Below are 19,105 nucleotides of genomic sequence, written 5' to 3'. Positions count from 1 at the left end.
TAAGGTACTAAGGTGACCTTGGGCCTGACCTTGGGCCACCCCGTAATCTCAGTCGCGCCTCGCTTCCCGGAAAAGAGTGACGCGTCCAAATGTGTTTCGAGCGCTGTTGCATGAAGTTAAATTACGCGAAGGAATAAAATCACGAAAGTATAAATACATTGACAGTTGAATTTTGTGTTGGCGTAATAATGCTTAAATATTTATTAATGAGCAAATTTAAAACAACAGTTTCCAGGCATTTGTTTTCTCTATTTTTTAATATAATATAATTTTTAATATCAATGCACCACCTGTGGGTTCTATTATATCATCGGACCGGTCGGTCCAATCATGCCAACTTTTTTTTTTAGAATTATTCACCCGTGCGCAAATATACAATATGTAAGAAAAAACTAGTACATATGAAAATAATATACCTATATACTTATATTTTATTTATAAAATTTGTATTAAAAATATTTAATTAAAAAAAATTTTTTTGTCGATTTCCATAAGTTTCCTTGATTGGACCATTGGTCTAAATTTCCTGAGTCCATTCATTGGTGGCGACTTAGTGGTCTCATGAAGGCGACTCTGATCCAAAGAAGGCAACAGCTTATGAAAACCTTTTCACGGATGTTCTCTAAATTTATTATATTCTTTTTATTGTGAATAACGTAATTCATAAATAGATTAAAACCGAAATAAATTACACATAATATATGAAAGAAAAAGTGACCAAGGCCTCTGGTGCCTGAGGCTGGAAACATTATGTGTAATTTATTTCGGTTTTAATTTATATATATAGTGGTGTGACTACTTTAAGATAGCACAATTTGAAATATTTTCAATAGATTATAATTTAACTTGTGTGAATTAGAATTCATAAATAGATGTCAAGAATTAAAACTTCTCAAAGTAGTTATACTTGTTGACATAAAATCTATGAATTATAGAGCAGCGAAGATTAGTGGTCCAATGATAGCAAACTTCCCCTTTATACTTTTTGGTGTAGTCAAGATATTGCTTTTTTCATTTTCATTTTTCATCTAAGTTGTCCACTCATGCGTAAGCCTTGTTAAAGTTACATTTCGGGTTGTGAACGCGTTGCTATATGTATACGTACCTAATGAAGATTCTTAAAATTAGTTATTATTACTCGTATTTTAGTAATCATATGCATTTCGAATTGAATAAAATTAAAACAGCTAGCAAATTTACAATCTTTGGGCCGGGCAGACGACAATTCGGAGCTTTATAGGAAAGGAATACGTAGGTATTTTTGGACATAAATTCATCAATAATACAACAAAAGACAACAACAACGAATACTAAATACCTAATAATTATTTTAAGATGTCTGTTTGAATTGGCTCGTTAATACTTTACAGGCGTCCTGTCTATGACTAGACTAAAATGAATACCACCATCTAACGAGAAGGCGATCTGTGTTTTTGACGTTATGTGCATAATTGAGGGAAGTCCAGTGTGTATGACATAAACGTACTATTCCTATAAAATATCTATCTAATTGGGACACTGTTAATGGTGTTGGTTTATTTTGCAGTTAGTACCCATTGTCTTGCAATATCTAGCTTCTGGTTAGATACTCGTAAAGTATGTCATTGATCATGATGTCATCAGTGTTTAATAGCAGTCAATTGTAATTAAAATATTTTTGTTCGGTTTGATATTCAATTGCAACAACACAAAAATTATAGAATGAGAAATTTATTCGTAAACACATCCATCCAATCCATTTTAAATTGTCCTGTACTGATCAATGTGGCAATTTTCAGTAAGATTTCTGACATTACTTATATAGAAATTAATTTTTATATCTTTGGTGGCGTTGAGGTGAACAAAGAGCAATGAAGTCGTTATATATTTTCGGATTGAATGAATAAATGATTGATAAACCAATAATGTATATTCAAAATTATTCGTTACATACGAGTAAAATGAATCATAAAAATTAAATAAAAACATAATATACTGCACTTAGTTTAATATATTTTAAGTAGGTACTATTCTGGTTTACGCTTCGGTTTTAGATAAATAAATATTATAGGACATTCTTACACAGATTGACTGAGTGCCACGGTAAGCTCAAGAAGGCTCAAGATAAGTATTCCACAGTATTACAATGCACCTCACGAACATTCCTAGCAAAAGTTCGGTTAAAATGACTCATCAAAATGTACGTTCAAAACTTTTCTACCCGGATTCAATGAAATAGATGCAAAGTTGTAAAAAGTTGGGTAAATCCAAAATATATACGTAAAACACATATTACTTGCGACCCGAACCCTTTTTTTGTTAACAAGATATTTTGGGGTACTTCTCGTGAACATTTTGTCCCTACCCGTTTGGGGAAATGGGAGTGTAACCCAAAATTCTAAATGGCTTATTTCCATTTTCTTATAAATTCTGCTTAAATTGCCTTGCTTAAGGTACCTACGTACCTGTAACATAAAAGTTAATTTATTTCGTTAAAAATCGATTGTAATATTTGTAGTTCAGATCAAAAGGGATTAATTATTTATTTCTTTGCAGTGTTTCTGTGTCACTATAGTTAAATTAGACTTACGAGCAGAATCTGTAAGGAACATCTGGGAGCCTATTCGACTTAACTGACATGCAAAGCATGTCTCAATCAGTCGATCTAAAAAATTATCTCTAGACTCAAAGGCACCGCAGTGGGACTTGCTTTGATTATATCATTAGTATCGTTACTACTACAGAATAAAGTAAAGCCGGATTAAGTTGACTCTGCATGGAATTTGCAATGGCAATGTGGGACAGTCATCACAATTATTGACCCACACTTTGATGAATACTTAAGACTTTGGTTGACAGGTGGTTGACAGAACGCCGGAAGCACCGCCGTCAGTAGTAAATTTATTACCAATGTGTGCCTAAAATATGACACTTAGTCCCACTTGTACCAACTACTTAACCCTCGGTGGGTTATATGAATTAGAGGTATATGGAATGACAGTGATAGCCCATTAACCCTGAGTTAACTGGTTGGTGAAAGTGGGCTTAAAAGATTTATATTTGAATAGGTGTAATATAGTAATTTGTTGATTTTGTTACTGGTACCAAAATGATAAATATTATCAAATACATGTAGTTATTGAATAAAAGAAATTGGATTGAACGATATTGATCCCTGTTTATTAATTAGTTTACCCTTCCCAGAACCTCTATATTGCTGACTTCAATAGGCAACTAACTACGAACAACGTCAAAAAAAACTCAATTAATCAGAAAGTTATTTCTGAAGCCTTGCAAATTACGTATTCTGCCTTGCACTTAAGACTGCCTGTGAGCATTCCGCAGTCAGCGGTTTTTAAATTTAATATCAAGATGGGACCGTAAATAATAAGGTAAACGTAACAAAAATTTCCAAGCTAGTTTTAAAATGCAAATAGGCGATGTAGGTGGACACACGTAGCTGTTTGCTGTGATGTTGGGTCGTTCACCCCCGCGGTTGACCCGCCGAATAGTTTTACTTAAATAGGATAGTAATTTATGCAAACAGTGATAACAAGGTTCATTAACTAGTGGATACATTTATCATTTATTTTTTTTGCGGTTTTAGTAATTGGCTTACCAGTTATCATTATTCCGGATATCAGCACGGGAAGCATGGTCGCGCGATAGACGATAAACAGGAGGTGCAGGAATGTTTTACTATGTAAGCAATTGTATGTTTTTTATATATAAGTATATTAATAGAAGGTAGAACGTAGTTACGCAATAACGTTCCAATCCGTCTGAAATTGTCATTGAAATGAAAGTATTTTATATAAGGTCTAAAATTAATGGCAATTTCAGTGGATTAGAACGTTTAAGTATATTAGTAATTTAGAAACTATTATGTAAGTATTTTAATTTTTAAGGTGATATGGAGCTTACTACGTATATTCGTTTCTTACTCTGGGATGAATAACATTAACGGATGAATTTTATAATCTCCAGATAAAAAAACTATCTAGCAAATAAATAAATAAATTATTTCTGTTTCTTTCATCCTCAAGAATAAAGGGAGGGTGCTATTTATTTAACCGACTTCAAAACAAGGTGGAGATTCTCCATTCTTCGGAATCTTCTTTTATCTGACAGATAGCTTTAACTTAAGAGCTTTAAGATTCTGAAACAAGCCCTTTGGCAAGGTCTTTATGTGATCTAGCAACTAGATCGATACTGGATGACAGTTCGATTATCCAATCAGAATCAGCTGTCAACAAAGGGTGTTGCCAAAATACAAATATGCACAATTTTCACAATATTTAATTATTTAGAATTAACAATTTAAATGTAATTAATAAATCAGAAAATAGTCACTTTATTGTTGGGAAATTATATGGAATTTTGTGCACTAAGATTTTCAGTTGGTTGAAATTTATTTCTGCAGAGGACTGCTGAGGTGGTCATTTTTAGAGGTTATCCCCAAGCCTCTCAAGGTCGTTAGGGCTCCTGAGATCATTTCCTGCACTTGCTAGCTGTCTCCGGTCCTGTTCAGGCCTCCAGTGCCGGCTTTATTTATCGAGTTTCATCTTCGATCCAAAAAGTGATCAGATTGATGGAGTGCTGGCAGTCAATCCTTGTGTAGCCTAAGGGCATTCTGGAGGAATATTTTCCCACCATGAATTGTAAGTAGAATATTATGGGTGTATCAGGTTGATCACATTATTGATCCTTGCCTCAGTTTAATTTGACCACGTGTGTCTATTTCCAGTCTTCTGGTGGACTATGTGGAGGGAAGGGTCGTCAGAGCTGAGAAAATGAGCTCTCTCAAGTTCCAGCTGCTGACTGGGAATTATAACTAGAATTAGAATTACAACTCCAGGTCATACTGGTTTTACAGACATTCAAGTAATGTCTTCTTTATAAAGGGGGCCGGTTTGTCCGGCAACTCAAAATTTACCACAAGCGTCGAATGGTGCGATAGATTGCTTCCGGGGTCGAGCCTATCCAGGCGAAGAAGGTGCTCTCAACTTGCTGATGCGTCGGTTGCGGTGGTGCTTCATTGTGTCACAGCGCCTGGGGCGACCAGCTTCAGCTCGCAGAAGGAGGGCTTACACATTGTATTAGCGGTAACTTCTGGCTTGAAGGTTGGTGTCATTTTCTTTCTTCCTGGAAGGCAAGATTACTTAGTTAGTTAAGAAGAATTCCTATTATCTATGTTGGCACTGATAATTAGGGACTAACAGAACTTAGGAACGCTTGTAAATCATTTTGAATTTGAACTATTGCACGGCCCAGCTCTACCGTCTGGCAATACATATTAAGGTGCTAGCTTAAGCTTTGAATAATGATTTACTGGCTGTAACTTGCTTTGTGTCCATTAGACAATAAAAAACTGTGTGTCACAATCTAACCGTTTTCTTTCCACCCAATTAGAGACCTGAAATCTTGAGGAAATCGTAGTGCACCTTATTAAGTACTTTTTTTGCTCCTTTTTCGTGGCGGACGATTCGCCAAAGTTTTGAGACACATTTTGTGTAAATTTGTTGTCTGGGGCTTTCCCATACTTTCCCCCTTTTGCCGGGCTGGGAAAAGTCGACCCATGACATTGGCGCCCATTTTTAGAAAAGCTTAGATTTTCCTCAGGAATTCAGAAAATTTCAGTGCCATACATAAAAATAGTGAAAGTGGTGTTCATACTTACGTTTGAATTTCATTTTGAGCTTGTGTCTTGATTGTGCGCATTTCATTATCACTTGGGTGCAGCTTCAGCTTGCTTACATTGTTATTTTGACCATTTTTGCTGCACAAACTTGATATTGGCTTGCAAAGCTTAGAATTATTCACATGCTTGAACCTTCTGTTGAAGTTTTGATTTTGTGCTGACATCTTCTTTAGGAAGTAAGGTGTCAAACTATTAAGCACTATTTAGTTACTTTTTGTGGCATGTATTTAGAAATTTAAAGGCTGTGACCTAGATTATTGTGTAGAATACTTAAAAAACATTATTTTAGGATTTATTTTGCTGTTTGACCTGGAATTTTGAAGTAACATTTGAGTATTATATTTTGAGAGTATCACCATTGAGTTGTGACGTTTTGACATTAAGTTAAGGGCAAGTTGTTGGAAGCTTTTGAGTTTTCCATTTAAAGGCATTGTATACATAGGGGTAACTGACATTGTGAGTGGTTTAAATCAAAATATTCATTATTAAAGCCATATTATTAAATACCGTTTAAATTATCAACCAAAATTCAGTAAATTACAGTGTACATTTGTGTAACTTAACAATTCAGTAGTTTAAAAATTGTGTGAACAAACCATTCATTTAACATTCTTTTGAACAGATACTTACCATTTAGTTTTGGAACGTTTTGCAATTTAAGAGGTTTACATACATACATTGAAACAGGAACATTTGTATTAGAAATTTTTACTTCATACAATTACTCACATTTCACTTTGTTTTCACTGCATTTGATGCAAATCATTTAAGAAAGGAGATATACTTACATTTATCTGAAAAGGTTGAAAGCAAATAAAACACTGTATATCATTGTAAGAATATAATATTATATTTATTGTAAGTCAGTTGCCAACATACTTAATATTTTGAGTTTTGGAACTTATACAATGGCTTCTTCAGTGCAATTTCATTCCTTGCTGCGCGATGAATTAGTTTATGAAGTAATAATAAGATCAGAGACACCAGCATCAACAGTAGAGGGTCTTAGGAAACAGTTGAGGAGTTTAGTAGGGGAATGTCGGCCAGATGAGATTTTGGAGACCGAGTTAGCGCCTGACTCAGAGTTGAAGATTATTTCTGATAAATTAAATGATTTATCATCCTTAGTCACAAAATTTGTTCAGTCGAAGGATAGATACTCTGGGAACAGGTCGAAGGCTTTAGGTAATCATCTGTACTTCAGGCTTCTGCGGGTTCAGGTTGATGAAGATCCGGCGAAGCTGGCTTTGAAGGTCGAGTTCTCCAGTAGGCTTGATGCTTTGTTAGCACAGTTAGACAGTGTTGGCCAGACAGGCAGTACTTCTAGTGAGGGTGTGTCGGTGTTAGCTCAGTCAAGTCAAGCGGTCCCAATTAGAGAGTTACAAGTTCACTGCTCCGGAAATAAGAATGTTGCCAAATGGGGTGTCAAGTTCAATGGCAGCACTGATCCGCGGTCCTTCTTAGAGCGAGTTGATGAACTCAAGCTGGCTTATGGTGTGTCAGATGTGGTTTTGTTTAACTCAGCCGCGCAGTTATTTGTTGATCAAGGTTTACTTTGGTACAGAGGTATCAAGGAACAAGTTTCTTCATGGAATGATCTTAAAGCTATTTTGTTAGATGAATTTGAGCCTGCAAACTTTGATTTCCGGTTGAGGTGTGAGATTCTTGCAAGGACACAGGGTTTAGATGAACCAGTTCATATTTATTTTGCAATTATGTCCTGTCTTTTTGGTCGCTTGAAAAATCCACTGCCCGAGGAAGAGAAGTTGCAGATTTTGATGAATAACATTAGGCCTAGCTTCTCACAACAGCTTGCTTTAGTAAATATAGCCTCGATAGCGGAGTTGAAGGATTGTTGTAGGAAATTGGAGCAAGCATCACAGCGCACGCAGTACTTTGTTGAGCCCGGTAAAGCTGGTTCGGCACAGACTCTTAGCAGTGATTTTGCGTACAAAGGGAAGGCTAAGCAGGTGAACGCGGTGAATGTTAGTAATGGCAAGCGTTCACAGGCATTTGTTAGGTCGCAATCACAGGCAAAGTCGAATGCTCAACAGGGCAATGCGGCTAGGAACGTTCAACGCTCGCCCACTCAATCCACACATGCACAGAACGCTGCTGCAGGTCCAGTTTGCTATAAATGCGGTGGCACTGCGCATAACTTCCGCAAATGTAATGGGAAACCATCGAAGGGCATTTATTCATGTTTTTCCTGTGGCCAAGCGGGTCATATGGTTAGGAATTGTCCCAAACGTCAAACTCAACCTGAACGTCAAACGGAGGAACGTTCCGATTCACGTTCAAAAAACGAGTAGGGCCGGATTGTAGCAGTATTTTTCCGACAAAACTGAGTGATGCCATGAAAAAGTTCCTCAGTTATAAATCTATCGCTACGGTTCTCTTTGCACCTAGGGAAGGGGATATTCGGCCTTATTTGAAATTTAAGGTGTGTGATTTTGACATTTATGGGTTAGCAGACTCAGGTGCCGCCGTTTCAATTTTGGGCCGGCAATCCTATAAAGACTTTGTTAAGTTTGGATTTGAGCTGCAACCAATGGAGTCGGACTCGTGTAGTGTTGCAAATGGCGTCGTAGTCCAGTCAATAGGGTATGTTTTTGTGCCGATAACTTTTAAAAACATTACGAAAGTTATTAAATTTTATGTTGTGCCCAGTATTGTCTCGGACGTTATTTTAGGCGTGGACTTCTGGATTGCTTTCGGTTTAGCGCCAGAATTATTTGAGAGCATCGACTACACGACAAGACCCAGTAAATATTTCAGTTCATCGAGTATTTCGGTTCAACCAGTGAACACCATTCAGGCTTATGAAAATTTAACTTCAACGCAGCAAGAATTAGCCGACTCGGTGGTAGGGAAGTTTAAGGATATTTCGTTCGAAGAAAGGGGATTAGGTAGGACGTCGTTAGTCGAACACGTGATTGATACTGGCGATGCCCAACCTATCAGAACGCGACAGTATCCGCTCTCTCCTGAGAAGCGTGCGGCTTTAAGCTCAGAATTGGATAAAATGTTGAAGTTAGATGTGGTAACTCCTTGCGAAAGTCCCTGGAATAACCCGGCACTTTTAGTGAAGAAACCTAACGGGGACTGGCGTTTCTGCTTAGACTGTAGGAAATTGAACGCGGTATCAAAGGGCGACTCGTATTCCATTCCATATATTCCGCAAATTTTAGATAGTTTAAAGGAAGCGAGGTACTTGTCGTCCATTGACTTAAGCTCGTCGTTCTGGCAGATTCCGCTTAGTGAAAGCTCGCAGGAGAAAACCAGTTTCTGTGTCCCTGGCCGTGGATTATACAAATTCAAGGTCATGCCTTTTGGGCTCTGTGGTGCCAGTGCGCGACAGCAGCGTCTTATGGACAAGCTCATTGACCACAACATGACCAGTGACATAGAAAATGGCATGGTGTTCTGTTACGTAGACGACATTGTCATCTGTTCGTCAGATTTTCAGACTCACTTACTTTTGTTGAACCGTGTGTTGGAAAAGTTGAAAATGGCGAACTTAACGATCAATTTCGGAAAGTCAAAATTCTTTAGGCAGTCCATTAAGTATTTAGGACACGTGGTTGACGAATTAGGATTGAGGACTGACCCAGAGAAGGTTTCAGCCGTTTTGAACTTTCCCATTCCCACGACTTCTCGTGAGGTTAAGACGTTTTTGGGCATGTGCTCTTGGCACCGCCGTTTTATTAGGAACTTCGCAACAATAGCAGCGCCTTTGAATAAGTTAACTTCCAAAGGGAAGAATGCCCCACCTTTTCAGTGGTCTGATGAGGCCGACAACGCCTTCAATACATTGAAGAATGCATTAGTGTCAGCTCCGATTTTAGCGGTACCAGATTTTAGTAAAACGTTTTCTGTACACGCTGATGCATCTTCTTATGGTATTGGAGGCATGCTCTCGCAGACTATTGAAGGGCAGGAGCACCCGATTGCGTACGTTAGTCGTTCTCTGAACAAGTGTGAACGGAATTATAGCGCGACGGAAAGAGAGGCTCTTGCGGTTTTGTTTTCGGTTGAGAAGTTCCAAGCGTATCTCGGCTCGCGTCGATTTAGGGTGATCACGGACCACGCGTCACTTAAGTGGTTCATGAACCTGGAGAATCCATCGGGGAGGTTGGCACGTTGGGGTTGCAGACTGTCTCAATTTGATTTTGATATTGAGCACAGGAAGGGCTCCGACAATGTCGTACCTGACGCGTTATCCAGGCTCATGAAGGTTGACGCCGTGGACCAGGTGAATCCTAGCGACGTGGTCGATGATTGGTATGACAGGACATTTAAGGGTTGTGAAACGTTTCCGGCAAATTTCCCAAACTATTGTATAAGGGGAGGGAAATTGTACCGTTTAAGTAAAAATAAGTACAATCTTTTACGAGAATTTGACTGGAAGGAGGTAGTGCGTAAGGGTGATAGGAAGGCTATTTTACACGCCAATCATTGCGAACCGACCGCGGCTCATTTTGGAGTTTTTAAGACTCACAGGCGGTTGTCGTTGACATACTTTTGGCCAGGTATGTACAAAGACGTCGTCGACTTTGTGAAGGCTTGCGATACCTGTGCAGCCTATAAACATTCACAGAAATCGACTCCGGGTCTGATGGGACAGCCAAAAGTATGTGATCGACCAATGTTAGTTTTGAGCATTGACTTGGTAGGTCCTCTTCCGCGCTCTCGTGCAGGATTTACTCATTTGTTTGTGGTCACGTGTTGCTTCTCAAAGTATACGCTTCTGTTTCCACTTCGCCGCGCAACCAGCGCGTTGGTGGCGAAGACTTTTGAGCATCATGTGATTTTAAAGCATGGTGTACCCGAAACCGTAATTACTGATAATGGAGTACAGTTTACGGGATCGGAGTTTAGGCAGTTGATGAAGCGTTACAACGTACCTAAAGTTTTTTACGGGCCTCGATATACTCCTCAGGTAAACCTGGTGGAGCGTTATAATAAAACGGTAATGACAGCGGTAGCTTCGTATGTAGAGGAGAACCATAGAACTTGGGATGAAAAACTGCACCAAATTCAGTTTGCAATAAACAGTGCGGTGAATGAAACCACACACGAGTCTCCTTTCTTTTTAGTACATGCAAGGGAACCGGTGATCAACGGATCGTTTTACAAAGATGTCGATAAAGATTACGAGCCAGGTATGCCTAGGGAAGAATATGCGGGTAATTTCGGGATACTGAAGGATATTTTCCATCAGGTTAGGTTACGGTTGTTGAAAGCACACGAGACAAATGCTAGGTACTATAATTTGAGAAGACGTCCTGAACAGTTTTCAGTAGGCGATCTAGTTTGGAAACGGAGTTACGTGCAGAGTGATGCACAAAATTTTAGGATGGCGAAGCTCGCCCCTAAATATGTTAAGTGTAGAGTAAAGGCAGTATTGTCGCCTTTAGTCTACGAGTTAGAAAATTTAGATGGTCACTGTATAGGATCATGGCACATTAAAGACCTGAAGGGAAAGGTAACAGCTACCGGTTAAGTGATCGGTGGACGTGCGGCCCGGGGTACAGGGTACTCCTCGCCGCGCCGCCACCGTTGACTAACCAACGGAGCTAGTACTGGACAGTGTGGTTGTATTTTAGCAGCAGTGTTAAATATTGCAAAGTCATATTTAATCACCAACTGTTAGAGACGTGGCGAACAGGTACGACTGTTTCACCACTCAGTATGTAAGAGGAAGTATGCAACAAATTGAGAGAGATGTATGAATGGTGCTATGCAACCATATAGCTCAACTTTGGTCTGGAGCGAAGTCTTTAATGTGAATAATTTTGCTGTCGTGCGAAATCACGCAGAATTTTGTGGTTATCGTGCTTGTTATTTTTTTTGTGTAGCCAATACTCTGCAGGGTCCCGTGCATGTGTGGATTGGCGGTTTAGTTTTTGATGTGATAGGGAGAGGGTTTATTTTGAGGTAAGGCAGGGCGCGCACTGCATACCACGGACGTTGGTTGGCGTTTCGTTGTGTTGGATTTGGTCCGGTTTATGTTCCTCTCAGCTCACGGTAACAGGCACGTAACACTTTTGGTTCAGCTAACTAGGTTTAGCAGACGTTATAATTTAGAAATTTGAAATATAATTTTTTGAGATAGCTAATTAAGATTAGCATTTATGTAATTTAGGAAATTTGGAATGAAATTTCGTTTTAAGCTACTCAAGTTTATCAAGTAAACTTAGCAGTAGGAATTGCATGATTTTAATTTCGCCCGGTCTAGTAGAGATTTTGTTTAAGAATGCTGATCATCGGTCCTGGCGGTTGGTTTTGCGTTTTTCCAGCGCAACTGTGAAGTTGTGCTGGTAAAACCAAGGATATGGTTACTGGTTTGTTAGTTCATTTGGCAGTGGGGAATTTTCCGAATGGTTCGGATGCCACACTGGTTTTAGTGTTGCGTGGGTTCGAAATAATACAAAATTCAAAATTTAAGGATGTTTTAGAGGGATGGTTTTTTGGGACGGTTTCGTGAGGGTGTAAGTTTTGGCATTTCTTTTGGCAATATTTCGTAACCGGCGGCATCACAGGTTTACTTTTGTGTGTTTCTCCCATACTCGGTATGGTCGAGGTGTGTTCGTTTCTTTTCTTATTTTCATTTCTTTTGTGACACATTGTTAGTTTAGTCGCTGAGGACAGCGAGCGTTTTACCCTTGGTAAAACGCTACAGCAGGGAGAGGGGTATTGTGACATTGCACATTTTAGCTTAACAATTTAACAACGGCAGTTTTAAATTTGTCCCGAACGTAATTACTTTTTGCGCATGGCAAGGTCTTTATGTGATCTAGCAACTAGATCGATACTGGATGACAGTTCGATTATCCAATCAGAATCAGCTGTCAACAAAGGGTGTTGCCAAAATACAAATATGCACAATTTTCACAATATTTAATTATTTAGAATTAACAATTTAAATGTAATTAATAAATCAGAAAATAGTCACTTTATTGTTGGGAAATTATATGGAATTTTGTGCACTAAGATTTTCAGTTGGTTGAAATTTATTTCTGCAGAGGACTGCTGAGGTGGTCATTTTTAGAGGTTATCCCCAAGCCTCTCAAGGTCGTTAGGGCTCCTGAGATCATTTCCTGCACTTGCTAGCTGTCTCCGGTCCTGTTCAGGCCTCCAGTGCCGGCTTTATTTATCGAGTTTCATCTTCGATCCAAAAAGTGATCAGATTGATGGAGTGCTGGCAGTCAATCCTTGTGTAGCCTAAGGGCATTCTGGAGGAATATTTTCCCACCATGAATTGTAAGTAGAATATTATGGGTGTATCAGGTTGATCACATTATTGATCCTTGCCTCAGTTTAATTTGACCACGTGTGTCTATTTCCAGTCTTCTGGTGGACTATGTGGAGGGAAGGGTCGTCAGAGCTGAGAAAATGAGCTCTCTCAAGTTCCAGCTGCTGACTGGGAATTATAACTAGAATTAGAATTACAACTCCAGGTCATACTGGTTTTACAGACATTCAAGTAATGTCTTCTTTATAAAGGGGGCCGGTTTGTCCGGCAACTCAAAATTTACCACAAGCGTCGAATGGTGCGATAGATTGCTTCCGGGGTCGAGCCTATCCAGGCGAAGAAGGTGCTCTCAACTTGCTGATGCGTCGGTTGCGGTGGTGCTTCATTGTGTCACAGCGCCTGGGGCGACCAGCTTCAGCTCGCAGAAGGAGGGCTTACACATTGTATTAGCGGTAACTTCTGGCTTGAAGGTTGGTGTCATTTTCTTTCTTCCTGGAAGGCAAGATTACTTAGTTAGTTAAGAAGAATTCCTATTATCTATGTTGGCACTGATAATTAGGGACTAACAGAACTTAGGAACGCTTGTAAATCATTTTGAATTTGAACTATTGCACGGCCCAGCTCTACCGTCTGGCAATACATATTAAGGTGCTAGCTTAAGCTTTGAATAATGATTTACTGGCTGTAACTTGCTTTGTGTCCATTAGACAATAAAAAACTGTGTGTCACTTAGTAATTCAACTGGCGAAATTGGTAACGCATTTGACCGCTAATCTACAGATGTAGGTTCGAGTCGCCGGTGGCTACTTAGCTAGAGTGATTTTTTCATTGCAATAATTTATAATTGCATTTTACAATTTATATTATTTAATTCATAGTTAAGTAGTTGTTATACAATAAAAAAGTTATAAAAACACGAAATCATTAGTGCATCTAAAACCACAATGAAAACCAATTTTATTCATTTATTCAAATTAAATATACAATAAAAAAATAACTTAAATTAAATAATTTTTTATTCTATTGGTAAAAAATAAAAGCTCAATTTCAGCAATATGTTTTGAATCCATCCATCCATAAATGGGAAAGTGTGTGTGTCTGTTTGTTTGTCCGTCTTTCACGGCAAATCGGAGCGACGAATTGACGTGATCTTTTAAGTGGAGAATTGAAGGGATGGAGAGTGACATAAGCTACTTTTTGTCCTAACGCGAGCGAAAAGTCTATTTATATCTTGATTCTCTTGTGTGTTGCGTAAAATTCAAACCTAAATAACATTGTGTATTGATTAAGTAAGAGTACTTATTAAGTTACAGTCAATAAACTAAATACTGGTATGTTTAGAAAAGAATACCCGGCGTTTCAGATAGGGGCGTACAAGCACTTAGTTCAGGTAAGATATATTTATGGTACCAAAGACATCATAAAGAAGATGCCAGGGCGCACCGTTGGGTGGCCTTTGGTTATTTACTGCTTCATTTTTAATGCTACTGCGTATGAGATAGCAAGTTTTTAGTTGGATGACCTTCTTTTATCAATAGTACCTATGTTCAGAAAGAGAAGAGTCGTGAAATGTATGGAACCCGATACATTCTGTGACTCTTCTCTTTTCGCACAAACTAAGAATAATATTTGACTTTTGTCATTAAAAACACTGAACTATATTATATGAATTATCACTGTTGTTAAAAGCGCGAAAGCGAAATCTACTTAACTATACGAGTAAATATGTACAGGAATGCATAATATTGATATCAACGGATATCTTTATTATAAGTCTCGGTATTTATTTTCATTCTCTAGTCTACTAGGTTTTTTACAATATGTAAATAAAAAATAAATATAATCACACTTACAAAGCATATAAACACATTATACAAAACCTAACCTAGGGTGCCGCCGGTAGCGGGGCAGGGCCCAAGCAGCCGGTGGTTAGGGCTGCAGAGAGAGGAGCCGCCGGACTATCCGCGCCGTGTCCAAGATCACCGCCTTCTGCATTAGTATTATTACACAATTTAAAAATGGACAATGCCAGGTAGTTCAGTATCAATCTCGGTTTTATAAACAGTATTTTTATTAAACCAGTTCACAAATATGGATTATGTAGGTAACTGATTTCAAATGTTATACACCAAAGCATAAAATCTACTTTTATCATTACAAATGTTTTTATGTTGGTACGTAACTCAGAAAGATCAGAAACTAGTCAATCGTAGACTTTCATCAATATTATATTTTTCATATATCGTCACTACTTTAAAAAAAAACTTGTATCTTCGTCTGTCAATGAAAAGAAAATTGTAGTAAGTATGTATGGAATGCATATAGACTTACTGCGTTTTAACTTTGAGGTACAGCGTGAGATACGAGATTTTTTAAAAGTAGTGACGATATTCAACCTTAAAGCAGAATGGATTTACCCAAGTTTGAAACTAAGCGACACACTTATTGTCTTATATGGCCAATAAAACTTTTAAATAGAAGTTGAAGTTTTAAGCTTTGTACCTATCTGTTCCTTAGTTTTGAGCCAGGTGTTTTCTAGAAAACCGGAATATATAACTAGAAGTTCTGGTATTTTAGTGCACATTCAAAACTAGATACCTACTAAAAGTCAGAAAAGACGATTTTCTTCACGCGCTGGAATATCGCCTGCATAATGGAATGAATTTAAGGTGAAATAATCCAATTTATAAGACAATCGTATTTCTTGTAAAGGTAACATATTAATTTCATAAAAATACGTACTTGAAGATGCTTGTTAGGTACTTATTTACAACTACTTAGCCACTCCAAAGCGGCTATACAAGATAGTATATTACAAAGAAGGAAATTCGAAACGAGTGGTAAATTATCTATTAACACGCGTATTGTACAACCTTTTACAATACATAATATCATAGTTTTGTCATAGTTTAGAAAAATACTCCGTGAATGGGGAAATTTACAAATTTTTACACAAATGACTGGAGTTCAATGAAGTTTTTAAAATTAAAACCATTGTCGTCATAGGTATGTTCACTACCACCTAACTAATGACAATACATGTGATTGATGAATGAGATTGTCGAGTAAGCCTAATTAGTAATTACTCTAACTAGCCATCTAACCTTTGAAATAAAATCAATTGACACCTACAGTTGACATCCGGGCTTGGACTGTACGAAAATAGAACAAACACATTAAATTTCAAAATACAGCAGTGTCAAAAATATTACAATACGCAATGTGTGGCATCATCTATCACGACCCACTCACCGTCTAATAGAAAATTAAAAATCTTACGTGCAACATCTGACATTTTAAGTATGATATGTGTAACTTTTCAGTAAAGATAATATCATAAAAGCTGTAAGTACCTCAGCTGTTCTTAAAAAGTTTGTACATAGCAAATTTTAATTAATCCTATTTCGTTACCAACATTTAGTAATATAAGTCGACTTTCGTAAGATATATACAGGATAATTGTTATAATTAAGAAAATATAGATACTAGCGAACGTTAATGACGAAATAAAACTTACTAAAATCTAAATTTGTCAAAAAAATCTTGGTAACAAAATAGGAATAAAAAAAAACTTTTTCTTTAATTTTTGTATAAACTTTTTGAGAACTGCTGACCTATACGGTGTCTTTCTAATATACATTTATGCGTTAAAAAGTACTAAAAGCGCTGCGTTAATGTTACATTTCCATTCCAATAATTTCCACACGAATGCGACTAAAAAGTTTCACAGGATGTTCTGTAAAATAAATAGTGTTATCGTCAGACAACAATACATATTATTATTTGGATTAAAGATTTTAAGAACATCATCATCATCCTGCTTGACAACTAGGGTCCGTTTTGACAACTAAGTCTCAAGATTTTTGCTAAAGCGACGGCCACCTTCCAACCCGAAGGGTAGCTAGGCCTTAACTGGGATGATTCCGGTCTCATCACGCTGTTTTCTTATGCTACGGGTACAATGGCTACAATCGGCTACATACACTCGTAATAGAATTATCTTGATAAAACTTCGTCTTCGGCATACGGCGAATGTGTAGGGCCAAACTGTCATGCCTCACAGCGAGGCGAAGGGGTTTCGGCTTCGGCCAAGTGCCGAAGACGCCGAAGTACCTATTCGCGAATATTCGGCTACATGCAACGCGATAATGCGAATTACTCGTTACGATCGTGCGCGGAAAACTCCAAAATCAAACCACAGATTTGTGTACGATCTTTTCAATATACAAAAACTCAACTACCTATCTAACATTTTGCGACCTTACAGAATTCATTTATCAATCCAACAACATAACTATCACAAACTATTAATAAGTTACTAACGTAACAGATCCTTCAGTTGCTTGCAAAACGACAAATGCCTACGCTTTATTTAACTAATACTAATAAGTTACTACGTAAAACTCAGAAGAATAGTAGGTACGTGCCACGCGACTACACAGGCAGGCGCGTGGCGCCTCTCGTCAACGTTGTTAACTTACTAATGCGTTGTCACAGAAAGCTCGACCGTGCATGTAACGTCGACCCGACCAATCCCTCGATAAATCGCGTTGATTAAGGCGATATATTTCCGTAGACGCTGCGCGCACTCGTTTTTTGAAGCCGTTAAAAACATAGGAAAACGCAATGGAAAAATCTGAAAACGATATATGTTAAATTTCAGGATCTGGTGAGTATGTTATGGAGTTGAACACCATGAATGTTACAACTTCGCTCGATAGAAAATGACTCCAAAGTTACCTCTTCTCTTAACAATAAATCGTTCCCATGGCTATGATAAGAACTTTTTTGACTTGTTTTTTACTTCAATATATAGGTAATTCAAATTATGCTCCTTTTTATTATGGGACTAATGATGAAAACACAAAAAAATCTATTGTATACATTTCGACTGTTATGATACAGCTCATTTCTATGGAACATCCAATTTTTTTTTCGTGGTTTCAGTATTGGACCCTTAATTAAATGTTTTCCTGACAGAATAACTGGAGATAATCCTGACAACCTAACAATACACAAAGTCAGGATATAAAATCCACAAAAGGTTTTGATACCTTTTGTGGATTTTATAGCCTGACTGCTTCTTTTCGATGTTCAAATACCTCAACTATCGTGATATAATTATCAGATCAATATCATCCTTTTTTTTAATAAGTACTATTAATTGATGAATGCCAAATGGTACCGCAAAAGAAATCTTCAGGAAATCATTAAAAGATGTGCTTGCGAGAAATGCTTGGAACAAAATTTGGACTAGTTAGGAGCTGAAGATATCAAAAATTAACCGGCTTTTATTCTTTCCTTATCATAATGTTAGGTAGTACTACTCAAGGTTTTCTTTTGTGCAATAAAGGTTAAATAAATAAATGTTAGGTCCCTTGATTGTATACATTCTCTAAGTCATTAAACAGATTCTCCGTGGTCGGAACTACAGTTTCCGAGATTTACGCCAAAAGCCTGTCTCAAGGGGTACGGTTTAGGACTTTTGATATGTTAAGCTCCAAACTACTTATACCAAACATTTCCCTCTATAACTTATTGTAACTTGGCCTAAAAATATTTGACGTATTTTTACATTAGCTTAAAGTTGGAATCAAAATCAAGCCTATTTTTAATGCACAAATAATAAAATAGCTTTGTACGTAGCCGAATGTTCCCGAATACTTCGGCGTCTTCGGCACTTCGCCCGAAGCCGAAACCCCTTCGCCTCCCGGTCGGTAAGCAAGGTGCAAAATGTTATGGAGATACTTAATTAAATAAATAACCTTTCCCTAATATATGTTTGTCGAAGAAGCGACGCAAAGTTCTTATAAGTAACTTCACACAGCTGGCTATGGGTACGTCGGTAAGCTCGGTCGCGTGATATGGCCTATCACGACAGCATGTTCTTTTCGACGGGATAAGCTTTATCATGCTACCGTGCTTGCCCGTATATTAATTACAAATTTGATTGAAATTCGGTAAATACTTTAAATCCATACTAATATTATAAATGGGAAAGTGTGTGTGTCTGTTTGTTTGTCCGTCTTACACGGCAAAACGGAGCGATGAAATGTCATGATTTTTTAAGTGGAGATAGTTGAAGGGATGGAGAGTGATATAGGCAACATAGCTGGGCACCGTTAATCAAATAGTTAACTTCGTTAATCGCTAATCCGTTACTAAAA

This window comes from Leguminivora glycinivorella, chromosome 5 (genome assembly GCF_023078275.1).
Source record: "Leguminivora glycinivorella isolate SPB_JAAS2020 chromosome 5, LegGlyc_1.1, whole genome shotgun sequence".
Classification (NCBI taxonomy): domain Eukaryota; kingdom Metazoa; phylum Arthropoda; class Insecta; order Lepidoptera; family Tortricidae; genus Leguminivora; species Leguminivora glycinivorella.
This window is presented reverse-complemented; position numbering follows the sequence as displayed.